Raw genomic sequence first — 17487 nt, forward strand, 5'->3', positions numbered from 1 at the left:
CTCAGTCATAAAAAGGAACGAAATTGGGTCATTTGTAGAGACGTGGGTGGACCTAGAGACTGTCATACAGAGTGAAGTAAGTCAGAAAGAGAAAAACAAATATCATATATTAACGCATGTATCTGGAATCTAGAAAAATGGTACACATGAACCAGTTTGCAAGACAGAAGTAGAGACACAGATGAAGAGGACAAACGTATGGACACCAAGGGGGGAAAGTGGGGGATGGGGGGTGGTGGGATGAACTGGGAGATTGGGATTGACATATATACACTAACATGTATAACATAGATAACTAATAAGAACCTGCTGCATAAAAAAATAAAATAAAATAAAATTCAAAAAAAAATGTCCTGTTAGATGGTTTCTGACAAATTCTAGAATTTATTTACTAATGAAAAAAGGAAGTAAAATTATTTAACTTGTGCTGAAACAATTTTTAAAAAAAAATTAACCTGGAATCCATAGAAGGTACTCTTAATGTCCACAAGGGATAATGACATAGTTTCTAGCTATTTTTCAAGATGGAAAATGGAAACAAAGATCCTCAAGAATATCCACTGATTATAATTGACTAATGTGAAAAAACACAAAGGAAGCACAGACACAAAAACTCAATATGCAGGTGGCTCATGCTTCTTCACTTGGGGGCAGAATAAAGAGCCATTTCTCCAACAATGTTCCACAGAAAATCATCCACTACATACAAATAAAACATAACTTTTAAACAACTGATGGTACACCCTGTGCTCATATTTTATTTCTAATACAATTTTCCAATTTCTCCTTGGAGACAGGGCAAAATGAGCCTGCAGCATCTTGAAGTGCCCCAAAGTAAGAAAGTACACAAAAGACAAGACAATGGAGGTGATATGTCCAAAGAACACAGGAGCCAATTGAAAGAGCTCTAAATGGTCAAAGTTGGAATAATTGGAACACCAAAAATAACATAATATTTCATCATACCTCAAAGAATAAAATAAATATCCATGAGTCCATAGTGAGATAACTGATTGAATATGTAAAATCTCCCTTGCAGAAAAATTCCTAATTATATAGATATTCTCCCCTCAAAGAGGTAAAGCTGAACTCCCCACCCTTGAATTATAAGCTATGCTTAGTGATTTGTTTCCAAATAGTAAAGTATGGGAAGCAGAGTGGGAGGAACAAGTCACTTCACAGTGGAGAAGCCTGGCAGACCTTACTTTTTCCAGGTGATCAAGGTCAACATCATTGATAATAGGTCATGTGGCTAAAATGTACCCTTAATACATTAATATATTAATATATAATGTTGAGAGTGGCACTTCACCTCTGTGGTCTTCCTCCCCAAAACCCATAACCTACCTAACCTGAGAAAAACATCAGACAAACCTAAATATCAGACATTCTGCAAAATACCTGACCTGTACCCCTCAAAAGTGTCAAGGTCATAAAAAAGCAAGGAAAGTCTGAGAAACTGCCACAGCCCAGAGGAACTTAAAGAGACATGAGGACTAAATGTAATTTGCTATTCTGGGAACAAAAACAATGAAAAAAAATTAGAGAAAAACTAATAAAATCCAGAGGTCAGACAGCAGAAGCAAGAACTAAAATCCTGTAGCCTGTGGAACAAAAACTACATTCATAGAAAGATAGACAAGATGAAAAGGCAGAGGGCTATGTACCAGATGAGGGAACAAGATAAAACCCCAGAAAAACAACTAAATGAAGTGGAGATAGGAAACCTTCCAGAAAAAGAATTCAGAATAATGATAGTGAAGATGATCCAGGACCTCGGAAAAAGAATGGAGGCAAAGATCGAGAAGATGCGAGAAATGTTTAACAAAAACCTAGAAGAAATAAAGAACAAACAAACAGAGATGAACAATACAATAATTGAAATGAAAAATACACTAGAAGGAATCAGTAGCAGAATAACTGAGGCAGAAGAACGGATAAGTGACCTGGAAGACAGAATGGTGAAATTTACTGCTGCAGAACAGAATAAAGAAAAAAGAATGAAAAGCAATGAAGACAGCCTAAGAGACCTCTGGGACAACATTAAATGCACCAATATTTGCATTATAGGGGTCCCAGAAGGAAAAGAGAGAGAGAAAGGACCAGAGAAAATATTTGAAGAGATTATAGCCAAAAACTTCCCTAACATGGGAAAGAAAATAGCCACCCAAGTCCAGGAAGCACAGAGAGTCCCATACAGGATAAACCCAAGGAGGAACACACCGAGACACATAGTAATCAAACTGGCAAAAATTAAAGACAAAGAAAAATTTTTGAAAGCAGCAAGGGAAAAATGACAAATAACATACAAGGGAACTCCCATAAGGTTAACAGCTGATGTCTCAGCAGAAACTCTACAAGCCAGAAGGGAGTGGCAAGATGTATTTAAAGTGATGAAAAGGAAGGAACTACAACTAAGATTACTCTACCCAGCAAGGATCTCATTCAGATTCGATGGAGAAATCAAAAGCTTTACAGACAAGCAAAAGCTAAGAGAATTCAGCACCACCAAACCAGCTCTACAACAAATGCTAAAGGAACTTCTCTAAGTGGGAAACACAAGAGAAGAAAAGGACCTACAAAAACAAACCCAAAACAATTAAGAAAATGGTCATAGGAACATACATATCGATAATTACCTTAAAGTGAATGGGTTAAATGGTCCAACCAAAAGACACAGGCTTGCTGAATACATACAAAAACAAGACCCATCTATATGCTGTCTACAAGAGACCCACTTCAGACCTAGGGACACATACAGACTGAAAGTGAGGGGATGGAAAAAAATATTCCATGCAAACAGAAATCAAAAGAAAGCTGGAGTAGCTATACTCATATCAGATAAAATAGACTTTATTTATTTTTTTTTTCAAACATCTTTATTGAAGTATAATTGCCTTACAATAGTGTGTTAGCATCTGCTTTATAACAAAGTGAATCTGTTTTACATATACAATATGTTCCCATTTCTCTTCCCTCTTGCATCTCCCTCCCTCCCACCCTCCCCATCCCACCCCTCTAGGTGGTCACAAAGCACCGAGCTGATCTCCCTGTGCTATGCGGCTGCTTCCCACTAGCTATCTATTTTACATTTGGTAGTGTATATATGTCCATGACACTCTCTTACCCTGTCACATCTCACCCCACCCCCTCCACATATCCTCAAGTCCATTCTCTAGTAGGTCTGTGTCTTTATTCCCGTCTTGCCACTAGGTTCTTCATGGCCTTTTTTTTTTTTTTTTTTTCCCTTAGATTCCATATATATGTGTTAGCATACTGTATTTGTTTTTCTCTTTCTGACTTACTTCACTCTGTATGACAGACTCTAACTCCATCCACCTCATTACAAATACCTCCATTTCATTTCTTTTTATGGCTGAGTAATATTCCATTGTATATATGTGCCACATCTTCTTTATCCATTCATCTGTCGATGGACATTTAGGTTGCTTCCATTTCCTGGCTATTGTAAATAGAGCTGCAATGAACATTTTGGTACATGACTCTTTTTGACCTATGGTTTTCTCAGGGTATATGCTCAGTAGTGGGATTGCTGGGTCGTATGGTAGTTCTATTTGTAGTTTTTTAAGGAACCTCCATACTGTTCTCCATAGTGGCTGTATCAATTTACATTCCCACCAACAGTGCAAGAGTGTTCCCTTTCCTCCACACCCTCTCCAGCATTTATTGTTTCTAGATTTTTTGATGATGGCCATTCTGACTGGTGTGAGATGATATCTCATTGTAGTTTTGATTTGCATTTCTCTAATGATTAATGATGTTGAGCATTCTTTCATGTGTCTGTAGGCCATCTGTATATCTTCTTTGGAGAAATGTCTATTTAGATCTTCTGCCCATTTTTGGATTGGGTTGTTCGTTTTTTTGTTATTGAGCTGCATGAGCTGCTTGTAAATCTTGGAGATTAATCCTTTGTCAGTTGCTTCATTTGCAAATATTTTCTCCCATTCTGAGGGTTGTCTTTTGGTCTTGTTTATGGTTTCCTTGGCTGTGCAAAAGCTTTTCAGTTTCATTAGGTCCCATTTGTTTATTTGTGTACTTATTTCCATTTCTCTGGGAGCTGGGTCAAAAAGAATCTTGCTGTGATGTATGTCATAGAGTGTTCTGCCTATGTTTTCCTCTAAGAGTTTGATAGTGTCTGCCCTTACACTTAGGTCTTTAATCCATTTTGAGTTTATTTTTGTGCATGGTGTCAGGGAGTGTTCTAATTTCATACTTTTACATGTTCCTGTCCAATTTTCCCAGCACCACTTATTGAAGAGGCTGTCTTTTCTCCACTGTATATGCTTGCCTCCTTTATCAAAGATAAGTTGACCATATGTGTGTGGGTTTATCTCTGGGCTTTCTATCCTGTTCCATTGATCTATATTTCTGTTTTTGTGCCAATACCAAACTGTCTTGATTACTGAAGCTTTGTAATATAGTCTGAAGTCAGGGAGCCTGATTCCCCCAGCTCCATTTTTTGTTCTCAAGATTGCTTTGGCTATTCGGGGTCTTTTGTGTTTCCATACAAATTGTGAAATTTTTTGTTCTAGTTCTGTGAAAAATGCCAGTGGTAGTTTGATAGGGATTGCATTGAATCTGTAGATTGCTTTGGGTAGTAGAGACATTTTCACAATGTTGATTCTTCCAATCCAGGAACATGGTATATCTCTCCATCTATTTGTATCATCTTTAATTTCTTTCATCAGTGTCTTATAATTTTCTGCATACAGGTCTTTTGTCTCCTTAGGTAGGTTTATTCCTAGATATTTTATTCTTTTTGTTGCAGTGGTAAATGGGAGTGTTTTCTTAATTTCACTTTCAGATTTTTCATCATTAGTGTATAGAAATGCAAGAGATTTCTGTGCATTAATTTTGTATCCTGCTACTTTACCAAATTCATTGATTAGCTCTAGGAGTTTTCTGGTAGCATCTTTAGGATTCTCTATGTATAGTATCATGTCATCTGCAAATAGTGACAGCTTTACTTCTTCTTTTCCGATTTGGATTCCTTTTATTTCTTTGTCTTCTCTGATTGCTGTGGCTAGGACTTCCAGAACTATGTTGAATAATAGTGGTGAGAGTGGGCAACCTTGTCTTGTTCCTGATCTTAGTGGAAATGGTTTCAGTTTTTCACCATTGAGGACAATGTTGGCTGTGGGTTTGTCATATATGGCCTTTATTATGTTGAGGAAAGTTCCCTCTATGCCTACTTTCTGCAGGGCTTTTATCATAAATGGGTGTTGAATTTTGTCAAAAGCTTTCTCTGCATCTATTGAGATGATCATATGGTTTTTCTCCTTCAATTTGTTAATATGGTGTATCACATTGATTGATTTGCGTATATTGAAGAATCCTTGCATTCCTGGGATAAACCCCACTTGATCATGGTGTATGATCCTTTTAATGTGCTGTTGGATTCTGTTTGCTAGTATTTTGTTGAGGATTTTTGCATCTATGTTCATCAGTGATATTGGCCTGTAGTTTTCTTTCTTTGTGACATCTTTGTCTGGTTTTGGTATCAGGGTGATGGTGGCCTCGTAGAATGAGTTTGGGAGTGTTCCTCCCTCTGCAATATTTTGGAAGAGTTTGAGAAGGATAGGTGTTAGCTCTTCTCTAAATGTTTGATAGAATTCGCCTGTGAAGCCATCTGGTCCTGGGCTTTTGTTTGTTGGAAGGTTTTTAATCACAGTTTCAATTTCAGTGCTTGTGATTGGTCTGTTCATATTTTCTATTTCTTCCTGGTTCAGTCTCGGCAGTTTGTGCATTTCTAAGAATCTGTCCATTTCTTCCAGGTTGTCCATTTTATTGGCATAGAGTTGCTTGTAGTAATCTCTCATGATCTTTTGTATTTCTGCAGTGTCAGTGGTTACTTCTCCTTTTTCATTTCTAATTCTATTGATCTGAGTCTTCTCCCTTTTTCTCTTGATCAGTCTGGCTAATGGTTTATCAATTTTGTTTATCTTCTCAAAGAAACAGCTTTTAGTTTCATTGATTTTTGCTATTGTTTCCTTCATTTCTTTTTCATTTATTTCTGACCTGATCTTTATAATTTCTTTCCTTCTGCTGGCTTTGGGGTTTTTTTGTTCTTCTTTCTCTAATTGCTTTAGGTGCAAGGTTAGGTTGTTTATTCGAGATGTTTCCTGTTTCTTGAGGTAGGCTTGTATTGCTATAAACTTCCCTCTTAGCACTGCTTTTGCTGTGTCCCATAGGTTTTGGGTCGTCGTGTCTCCATTGTCATTTGTTTCTAGGTATTTTTTGATTTCCCCTTTGATTTCTTCAGTAATCACTTCGTTATTAAGTAATGTATTGTGTAGCCTCCATGTGTTTGTATTTTTTACAGATCTTTTCCTGTAATTGATATCTAGTCTCATAGCATTGTGGTCGGAAAAGATACTTGATACGATTTCAATTTTCTTAAATTTACCAAGGCTTGATTTGTGACCCAAGATATGATCTATCCTGGAGAATGTTCCATGAGCACTTGAGAAAAATGTGTATTCTGTTGTTTTTGGGTGGAATGTCCTATAAATATCAATTAAGTCCATATTGTTTAATGTATCATTTAAAGCTTGTGTTTCCTTATTTATTTTCATTTTGGATGATCTGTCCATTGGTGAAAGTGGGGTGTTAAAGTCCCCTACTATGATTGTGTTGCTGTCAATTTCCCCTTTCATGGCTGTTAGTATTTGCCTTATGTATTGAGGTGCTCCTATGTTGGGTGCATAAATATTTACAATTGTTATACCTTCCTCTTGGATCGATCCCTTGATCATTATATAGTGTCCTTCTTTGTCTCTTGTAATAGTCTTTATTTTAAAGTCTATTTTGTCTGATATGAGAATTGCTACTCCAGCTTTCTTTTGATTTCCATTTGCATGGAATATCTTTTTCCATCCCCTCACTTTCAGTCTGTATGTGTCCCTAGGTCTGAAGTGGGTCTCTTTTAGACAGCATATGTATGGGTCTTGTTTTTGTATCCATTCAGCCAGCCTGTGTCTTTTGGTGGGAGCATTTAATCCATTTACATTCAAGGTAATTATCGATATGTATGTTCCTATTCCCATTTTCTTAAATGTATTGGGTTTGTTATTGTAGGTGTTTTCCTTCTCTTGTGTTTCTTGCCTAGAGAATTTCCTTTAGCATTTGTTGTAAAGCTGGTTTGGTGGTGCTGAACTCTCTCAGCTTTTGCTTGTCTGTAAAGGTTTTAATTTCTCCATCCAATCTGAATGAGATCCTTGCTGGGTAGAGTAATCTTGGTTGTAGGTTTTTCTCCTTCATCACTTTAAGTATATCCTGCCACTCCCTTCTGGCTTGCAGAGTTTCTGCTGAGAGATCAGATGTTAACCTTATGGGGATTCCCTTGTGTGTTATTTGGTTTTTTTCCCTTGCTGCCTTTAATATGTTTTCCTTATATTTAATTTTTGACAGTTTGATAAATATGTGTCTTGGCGTGTTCCTCCTTGGGTTTATCCTGTATGGGACTCTCTGTGCTTCCAGGACTTGATTAACTATTTCCTTTCCCATATTAGGGAAGTTTTCAACTATAATCTCTTCAAAAATTTTCTCAGTCCCTTTCTTTTTCTCTTCTTCTTCTGGGACCCCTATAATTCGAATGTTGGCACGTTTAATGTTGTCCCAGAGGTCCCTGAGACTGTCCTCAGTTCTTTTCATTCTTTTTTCTTTATCCTGCTCTGTAGTAGTTATTTCCACCATTTTATCTTCCAGGTCACTTATCCTTTCTTCTGCCTCAGTTATTCTACTATTGATCCCATCTAGAGTATTTTTAATTTCATTTATTGTGTTTTTCATCATTGCTTGGTTCCTCTTTAGTTCTTCTACATCCTTGTTAAATGTTTCTTGCATTTTGTCTATTCTATTTCCAAGATTTTGGATCATCCTTACTATCATTATTCTGAATTCTTTTTCAGGTAGTCTACCTATTTCCTCTTCATTTGTTAAGTCCAGTGTGTTTTGAGCCTGCTCCTTCATCTGCTGTGTGTTTTTCTGTCGTCTCATTTTGCCTATCTTACTGTGTTTGGGGTCTCCTTTTCACAGGCTGCAGGTTCGTAGTTCCCGTTGTTTTTGGTATCTGTCCCCAGCGGCTAAGGTTGGTTCAGTGGGTTGTGTAGGCTTCCTGGTGGAGGGAACTAGTGCCTGAGTTCTGGTGGATGAGGCTAGATCTTGTCTTTCTGGTGGGCACGTCCACGTCTGGTGGTGTATTTTGGGGTGTCTGTGGCCTTATTATGATTTTAGGCAGCCTCTCTGCCAATGGATGGGGTTGTGTTCCTGTCTAGCTAGTTGTTTGGCATAGGATGTCCAGCACTGTAGCTTGCTGGTCGTTGAGTGAAGCTGGGTCTTGATGTTGAGATGGAGATCTCTGGGAGATTTTTGCCGTTTGGTATTACGTGGAGCTGGGAGGTCTCTTGTGGACCAGTGTTCTGAAGTTGGCTCTCCCACCTCAGAGGCACGGCCCTGATGCCTGGCTGGAGCACCAAGAGCCTTTCGTCCACACGGCAGCGCCGCCGCGCTCGCCGGGCCTGTCCGCGCGTCCAGCCGGCTCCCTGCTCCCGGCTCCCGGTCCCGGCTAGCAGCTCACTGGCCTAAAATAGACTTTAAAATAAAGAATGTTACAAGAGACAAGGAAGGACACTACATAATGATCAAGGGATCAATCCAAGAAGAAGATATAACAATTATAAATATATATGCACCCAACATAGGAGCACCTCAATACATAAGGCAACTGCTAACAGCTATAAAAGAGGAAATCGACAGTGACACAATAATAGTGGGGGACTTTAACACCTCACTTACACCAATGGACAGATCATCCAAACAGAAAATTAATAAGGAAACACAAGCTTTAAATGACACAATAGACCAAATAGAATTAATTGATATTTATAGGACATTCCTTCCAAAAACAGCAGATTACACTCTCTTCTCAAGTGTGCACGGAACATTCTCCAGGATAGATCACATCTTGGGTCACAAATCAAACCTCAGTAAATTTAAGAAAATTGAAATCATATCAAGCATCTTTTCTGACCAAACACTATGAGATTAGAAATCAATTACAGGGAAAAAAAAGGAAAAAACACAAACACATGGATGCTAAACAATACGTTACTAAATAACCAAGAGATCACTGAAAAATCAAAGAGGAAATCAAAAAATACCTAGAGACAAATGACAATGAAAACACAATGATCCAAAACCTATGGGTTGCAGCAAAACCAGTTCTAAGAGGGAAGTTTATAGCTATACAAGCCTACCACAAGAAACAAGAAAAATCTCAAATAAACAATCTAACCTTACACCTAAAGGAACTAGAGAAAGAAGAATAAACAAAACCCTAAGTTAGCAGAAGGAAAGAAATCATAAAGATCAGAGTAGAAGTAAATGAAATAGAAACAAAGAAAACAATAGCAGAGATCAATAAAACTAAAAGCTGGTTCTTTGAGAAGATAAACAAAATTGATAAACCATTAGCCAGACTCATCAAGAAAAAGAGGGAGAGGACTCAAATCAATAAAATTAGAAATGAAAAAGGAGAAGTTACAACAGACACCACAAAAATACAAAGCATCCTAAGAGACTACTACAAGCAACTCTGTGTCAATAAAATGGACAACCTGGAAGAAATGGACAAATTCTTAGAAAGGTATAACCTCCCAAGACTGAACCAGGAAGAAATAGAAAATATGAACAGACCAATCACAAGTAATGAAATTGAAACTGTGATTAAAAATCTTCCAACAAACAAAAGTCCAGGACCAGATGGCTTCACAGGTGAATTCTATCAAACATTTAGAGAAGAGCTAACACCCATCCTTCTCAAACCCTTCCAAAATATTGCAGAGAAAGGATCACTCCCCAACTCATTCTATGAGGCCACCATCACCCTGATACCAAAACCAAACAAAGATACTACAAAAAAAGAAAATTACAGACCAATATCACTGATGAATATAGATGGAAAAATCCTCAACAAAATGCTAGCAAACAGAAGCCAACAAAACTTTAAAAGGATCATACACCATGATCATGTGGGATTTACCCCAGGGTTGCCAGGATTCTTCAATATACGCAAATCAATCAATGTGATACACCATATTAACAAATTGAAGAATACAAACCATATGATCATCTCAATAGATGCAGGATAAGCTTTTGACAAAATTCAACACCCATTTATGATAAAAACTCTCCAGAAAGTGGGCATAGAGGGAACCTACCTCGACATAATAAAGGCCATATATGACAAACCCACAGCAAACATCATTCTCAATGGTGAAAAACAGAAAGCATTTCCTCTAAGATCAGGAACAAGACAAGGATGTCCACTCTCAGCACTATTATTCAACATAGTTTTGGAAGTCCTAGCCACAGCAATCAGAGAAGAAAAGAAATAAAAGGAATACAAATTGGAAAAGAAGAAGTAAAACTGTCACTGTTTACAGATGACATGATACTATACATAGAGAATCCTAAAGATGCCACCAGAAAACTACTAGAGCTAATCAATGAATTTGGTAAAGTTGCAGGATACAAAATTAATGCAGAGAAATCTCTTGCATTCTTATACACTAATGATGAAAAATCTGAAAGAGAAATTAAGGAAACACTCCCATTTACCATTGCAACAAAAAGAATAAAATACCTAGGAATAAACCTACCTAGGGAGACAAAAGACCTGTATGCAGAAAACTATAAGACATGGTAAAAGAAATTAAAGATGATACCAACAGATGGAGAGATATACAATGTTCTTGGATTGGAAGAATCAATATTGTGAAAATGACTATACTACCCAAAGCACTCTACAGATTCAATGCAATCCCTATCAAATTACCAATGGCATTTTTTACGGAACTAGAACAAAAAATCTTAAAATTTGTATGGAGACACAAAAGGCCCCGAATAGCCAAAGCAGTCTTGAGGGGAAAAAACGGAGCTGAAGGAATCAGAGTCCCTGACTTCAGACTATACTACAAAGCTACAGTAATCAAGACAATATGGTACTGGTACAAAGACAGAAACATAGATCAATGGAACAAGATAGAAAGCCCAGAGATAAACCCACGCACCTATGGTCAACTAGTCTATGACAAAGATGGCAAGGATATACAATGGCAAAAAGACAGTCTCTTCAATAAGTGGTGCTGGGAAAACTGGACAGCTACATGTAAAAGAATGAAATTAGAATACTCCTTAACATCATACACAAAAATAAACTCAAAATGGATTACAGACCTAAATGTAAGACCAGACACTATGAAACTCTTAAAGGAAAACATAGGAAGAACACTCTTTGACATCAATCACAGCAAGATCTTTTTTGATCCACCTCCTAGAGTAATGGAAATAAAAATAAACAAATGGGACCTAATGAAACCTAAAAGCTTTTGCACAGCAAAGGAAACCATGAACAAGACGAAAAGACAACTCTCAAAATGGGAGAAAATGCTTGCAAACGAATCAACGGACAAAGGATTAATCTCCAAAATATATAAACAGTTCATGCAGCTCAATATTAAAGAAACAACCCAATCCAAAAATGGGCAGAAGACCTAAATAGACATTTCTCCAAAGAAGACATACAGATGGCCAAGAAGCACATGAAAATCTGCTCAACATCACTAATTATTAGAGAAATGCAAATCAAAACTACAATGAGGTATCACCTCACACCAGTTAGAATGGGCATCATCAGAAAATCTACAAGCAACAAATGCTGGAGAGAGTGTGGAGAAAAGGGAACCGTCTTGCACTGTTGGTGGGAATGTAAATTGATACAGCCACTATGGAGAACAGTATGGAGGTTCCTTAAAAAACTAAAATAGAGTTACCATATGACCCAGCAATCCCACTACTGGCCATATGCCCAGAGAAAACCATAATTGAAAAAGATACATGCACCCCAATGTTCATTGCAGCACTATTTACAATAGCCAGGTCATGGAAGCAACCTCAATGCCCATCGACAGACGAATGGATAAAGAAGATGTGGTACATATATACAATGGAATATTACTCAGCCACAAAAAGGAATGAAATTGGGTCATTTGTAGAGACGTGGATGGATCTAGAGACTGTCATACAGAGTGAAGTAAGTCAGAAAGAGAAAAACAAATATCAGATATTAACACATATATGTGGAACCTAGAAAAATGGTACAGATGAACCTGTTTGCAGGACAGAAATTGAGACACAGATGTAGAGAACAAATGTATGGACACCAAGGGGGGAAAGCTGCAGGGGTGATGGTGGTGGTGTGATGAATTGGGGGATTGGGATTGACATGTATACACTGATGTGCAGAAAATGGATGACTAATAAGACCTGCTGTATAAAAAATTTTTAAAAAAACACACACACACGAAAAACTAATAAAATCCACATAAAGTATGGAGTTTAGTTTATAATAATATATCTATATTGGTTCATCTGCAATAGTAATATATTAACAATAGGGGAAACTGGGTGTGGTGTATATGGGAACTCTTTACACTGTCTTTGAAACTTTTCAATGAATTAGAAACTATTGTAAAATAAACATTTTATTTAGATATTAAAAACGTTTATAGCCACTTTTAAAATTCCCCTATCTTTTAATTGTGAGATAGCTGAGCCAAGATTCAGTCTTTCACTTTCTGAATTACCTCCTAGGAATTTTCCATGATGAGCTACCTCAGAGGGCAATTGTGTCAACCAAGGAAGGCTTGCCTTGGTCGACAGGATGTGAGCCTTCACTCTGGTGAAATATTCTGGTGTTCACAATGACACTGGTAGCTGTTTCAATTAGCCTTGAAAAGTCACTGAAATACTGAGTTATTAGAAATTAGACTAAAATTAGTAAAATTACAACAGATAAAATTATGTTTGTTATTCTCACTCCTTCCGCAGAGCTGATCCCTTGAGCTTTGAATGGTCCTGGGTTCAATTAAATCTGAACGAGAAGTTTACTGATTTCCACTTAGAGGAATGAGCTTCAGTCCATGCCTCTGGGAATAAATTAGATGATGGAACTGACTCTACTCAAAGTCATTATTAACTGATTTGTATAAACATATATGCAGCATGGAGGCCAGAAATGGAAATTATGTTATGTGGTTAAGATTATATCCATACCTCTTAATCCCTAGTTGTTCTCATGTAACCAAATTCAAATTTCAATCCAATAACCTTGAAATGATGTTCCCACCATCTTTTCTTTATTTTTCCCTCTGTCTTCTTCCTCTCTCTCTCTCTCTCTCCCTCTCTTGAATTTTGGTCCATTTCCCCATATTCCTCCATGTCCTAGAAAGAAACCTGAGAAGGGGAGGTTTCTAGGGAAGTCTGGGTGCCTGCTGTTGAATGGGATGGGATGGGATGTGAAAATATAACCCTTCAGCCCAATGTGACACAGGACTAGCTCAGTGACAGCATTACCTCCGCTGTATATTCACACAGCTGTGGAGTCACTGAAATGACCTATAGGCTCTATTGCTGCACATATTCAATTAGAACTCTTTATTAATGGGCCGAGGATGAACAAGGAAATGGGGAAATTACTGTGCAAATTGCTTAAATCCATCCTGTTCTCCTTCCCTTTGCCTTCATTGATTAGTCTCAGAATTTTTTCTCTCTTTTCTCATCCTCTTCCTGTAAAATCTATATCCTTTACTTTGTGTTTTAATCTACATTTATTTTTCTTTCCATTACCATGCATGCATGTGTGTGTGCACGTACACACACACACGCACATACGTCCCAGGTGTGCAACAATGTTTCCCTCCCTTAAGGGTTTCTTTGTTATGCAAAACTCTTCTCTATGTGTAATTTCTTGAAAAATACTGGTTTATATAGAGTTCTAAATCTCCTAGAATGAATAAATACATGCCCTATTTAAGGTGAGCATTCAGTGTTTGACTAGAATTTCACAGGAATTATACAGTGCTTCTTACTTCTAGATAAGAACAGTTAAATTTAAAACTAATTAAAAATTAGTCAAATAGAGCTCTCTACGTATACGCCAACAAGGTCTGTTTAGAAACTTGCATGGGCTCAAATTATCATACAGTCTTAAAGTTCAAAATGGGAAGTCAGAGATCTTTCTTCAAGTAAATAACTAGAAAGAAAAATACACCTACTGACCATTATCTAAAATCCACTTTCTCTGATAAGGTTGAAGTGAATTGTCCAGATGGTAGTTCAGAGCCAAACTATTCTTCCTGGTTGTAAATAAACAGAATAAATCCCCCAAAGATATTACTCAGATCTAAAATACAGACCAAAGATGTGTGCCAGTGGTTTCTGCATTTGACTTTACACATATCTGCCTTTTAGACCTGAGTAATTATTTGGGGGGTCATCAATTATTTATTTTTCCTAAAGTATCATTTCCACATATCCATGCTATTGGGTTAGATGTAATGAAAGACACAGAAAATTATAAGATGCAATTTCTACCCTCCAGGAGATTATAATCCATTTGTCATATTATAATAATATAAAAAGAACAAAGATCTGCCAATCATAAATGTTAAGACGTGTAGGTAGATTGAAAAAGGTAAATCTTACGATAATGCTCCTCATTGGCACATTTGTCTACCCCCATCCACTCACACCTACCCAGAGGCATCGTATTAAACAAAAGATATTGAGGAAATATTTTAAATATTTCCTAATGTCCATATATTTTCCCCCTTTACTCTGAAACACCACATGCATCACCACTTCTAATCTTTGATCCACTCTACTTTTAACATGGAAGTAGAGATAAGGAGCAAGCCCCCTAAGGTGTGCCTTGCTCTGTCTCTTGGGAAGCTCTGTGACCTTGAACACCTAATATACAAACTCTATAGCTCAGTTTCCTTATCCAGTAAATAATGTTAATACTAGAACTTATAGCATTGTTGTGAGGGTTAAATAAATTTATAACAGTATTTGGATAACAGTGTTTGGCATACAGTAAGCATTTACTAAATGTTGGCTTTTGTTATTATTGATCCAGTAGTTTACTGCTTTCTTGGACTCAGGAACTAAACCACAGGCAAGATGCACCATGCTCCTGAACCCAAATGGGGACTTAGGTCAGCAACAACCAGACCCGTATCACTATGCCCTGGTAAATGGGACATATAGACATTCGGAGGAGACAGAAATTGCTTTTCCAATCTAGGAGAGTCTGATAAGGCTTCACAGCAACACAAAATTTGTCACTTTCTCACACAAACACATAGTTATATTTAAATTCTACTTACAAAGCTTGCTTCAAAAATTCAAAACAGACTTGCTTTCATTCAGGTTGAAATGACAGTGTGCTGTATCTTTTTATGAAGATAACTCTGATATATGACCAAACTTCATAGCTTAAAATCTGGCTGAAATTTAATTTTGTCTTGTTCTTTATAACTCACTTTAAACATTACATTTGGTTAACTCTTTGCTCTGAGAGCCTTATGGTGGCATTTAAATGGAATCTCAAATTCTGACCCAAGGAAAGGTGTTGAAGCAGATTAGAGATTTGAACTATAAGAATTCTTATCTCTTTAAGCAGAGCCATCATCGGCAGACCATGCATAAAAATATTAAAAATATCATTCGATTTCTAAAGAATTTAAGAATTTTCAACATCTAAAATAAAGAAAAGCTGCACAAAGGAGAACATGACCTTCTCCAAAGGGACAGCAATGGTTTGGCTTTGGGTGACAAGGATAATTTACATCAATTTACAAATTAAATAGCAGTATGACAAACATGAAACCAGTCAGTATTCGACGTGGGGATAGTATTAAATAACTGTCATCTTGTAGTATGTTAAATTAATTTGTTTCGATTCATTAATTTTTAAATTAATCCGTTCTATATGTTCTTTTGCAAAAAAAACTGCAATGATTTTCCTGCAGCTCAACATTGCCCTCCTATGGATTAAAAGCCATAATATAGTATTCTGGATATTTACAAAAGAAATAGGAAAATTATACTCCTATGGCACAGGTTTTTAAATAAGCAGTGAGCTCTCAGAATTCTGAATAGCAGCACACACAAGCCTCCCTAACACGACCTTATCATGCTGGAACTTCTCCTCCCACGGATAAGTGCTGCCTTGAAGACATTTCCCAGATTTAGACAACCCTGCAGTCTTGTGGGTGGGCAACAATTACCGAAAAATGAGCAACGTCATGACGAGTCAGTCATTTCACTGAGCCTGGCCAATACTTACAAAAGGCTTTTGTAAAAATTTACAAAACCTGGTAGATTTCTGGGAGGTATGGTGAGCTTAAAAATAAGGGAAACATTGCATTAATTAAGAGAAGAATAAAAAGTGCTCGTGAGTTTGATAGTCAAAGCTGCCAGATAGAAATAAGCCTGATTCTGCTAGGAATTCAGCTGGACCTCTGGACTGAGCTTGTGTAAGTGAAAGTCAAACAGTTGGGCAGGATAGAAATAACTGTTGAGCCATAGGATCAAGCTGGACCAGGCAAAAAGAAAATGTGAGGAAGTTGGGAAGATGAGTTTTTTTTTTTTTAATAAAAGCCACCGGAAAATTTCACTGTCTTTTTTGAAATGACAATATTAAGAAAATGTTTTGTGTGGGCACAGATGATGGTCAAAAAGAGTAAGTGGCCCAATGGCAGTCATTTTCATACAATGCATATGCAAATAATATTCTTTAATCATTGTAAAATAATTACTAGTAAGTTGGGGGTAAGTTGTTTTAACAACCTCTATGAGCCTCAATTTCCTCATTTGTAAAATAGTATTATTACTCCTATTTTGCAAGTTTGAGAATGTAGATGAGAAATAACCTGGGCAAGGTACCTTACTTAGCAAATTTTTTGCCATGGAGTGGAAGCTTTGTGAAAGGTAACTGATTAATAAACAGTAACCAGGCCTTCCCTAGTGGCGCAGTGGTTAAGAATCCACCTGCCAATGCAGGGGACATGGGTTCGAGCCCTGGTCCGGGAAGATCCCACATGCCGCAGAACAATTAAGCCGGTGCACCACAACTACTAAGCCTGTGCTCTAAAGCCCGTGTGCCACAACTACTGAAGCCCATGTGCCTAGAGCCCGTGCTCCTCAGCAAGAGAAGCTACCGCAATGAGAAGCCTGCGCACCGCAATGAATAGTCCCCACTCTCTGCAATTAGAGAAAGACCGTGCTCAGCAATGAAGACCGAACACAGCCAAAAAAATAAATAGATAAACAGTAACCATAATTATCACCTTAGATTTTAGAATATGTCATGTCCTTTCCGTGTATTTTAAAATTTCATTTTATTAAATATAGTACAATTATTAGAGTCACTGCTCAGTGGTATGACTCCCCTAGAGTCTTCAGACTAGAGAACAAAAAGACCAATCTAGCTTAGGAAATTTTAAGAAACTCAATGAGAGCAAGCAACAAATTTATCATCTCAAGACCAACTCGTAAGTGCATAAAATTTCACTGAGGCTTTATTGTAAAAAATTGCAGCCAAAATTGAACATAATTTCA

General features: G+C 37.2%; 1 long non-coding RNA gene across 1 annotated transcript in view; it reads right to left on the reverse strand.

Moving 5' to 3' along the window:
* Nucleotides 1–8526: 8526 nt before the first annotated feature.
* Nucleotides 8527–17487, reverse strand: part of LOC130708143 (uncharacterized) — a 38535-nt gene continuing 29574 nt past the window's right edge. The window contains exon 3 of the long non-coding RNA XR_009008210.1: nt 8527–8613. This is a non-coding gene — a long non-coding RNA (uncharacterized LOC130708143). The remainder of the gene's footprint in view (nt 8614–17487) is intronic.

The sequence above is a fragment of the Balaenoptera acutorostrata genome, chromosome 4, assembly GCF_949987535.1.
Source record: "Balaenoptera acutorostrata chromosome 4, mBalAcu1.1, whole genome shotgun sequence".
Classification (NCBI taxonomy): Eukaryota; Metazoa; Chordata; class Mammalia; order Artiodactyla; family Balaenopteridae; genus Balaenoptera; species Balaenoptera acutorostrata.